Here is a 596-nt window from a genome sequence, read left to right as displayed (position 1 = left end):
ACATAACCGACATTCTCTACTACAACGCCAGCAACAATCATAAAGTAAATACACTTGTTCCCCAATAATATAACACTACCCTGCCCCAGCGGACACACTATACATCACCGTCAGATATTAAAACACATAATACTACATATAACCCGTGCACGAAACACAAGCATTCCATAACAACCTAACAAAATACTCATATATTCTACACAAGAAACAAAACAGTGAAATAGTACTAAAAGCAACGAAATGAATCCACCTACAAAATGAACCTGATATATGATACTAACACAACTCTAGATCATCCGAGCAAAATGCTGCAAATATTACGGAGCATGGGGTGGAGCCATATTGTACAGTAGAAACGCGCTTGAAACCGTTAAAAGCTATGGAATAAAATAATGATGGCAAGAATAAATACATCATATTTTGGCACAAGGCCTGCAGTTTTGAAGGGAGAGGTAAGTCGTTTACATAGACTTCAGTGTTCAACTGATACTTATTTTATAGATCTCATAATTCCACTAAATATTTTGTTCGGCATGCTAAAGGTTCTGACGTGTCACCGCATCAGTAAAAACAACAGCAATAATAATAATAATAAT

Source organism: Octopus bimaculoides, chromosome 8 (genome assembly GCF_001194135.2).
Source record: "Octopus bimaculoides isolate UCB-OBI-ISO-001 chromosome 8, ASM119413v2, whole genome shotgun sequence".
Classification (NCBI taxonomy): domain Eukaryota; kingdom Metazoa; phylum Mollusca; class Cephalopoda; order Octopoda; family Octopodidae; genus Octopus; species Octopus bimaculoides.
The sequence above is the reverse complement of the archived record's forward strand: the minus strand, read 5'-3'. Positions refer to the sequence as shown.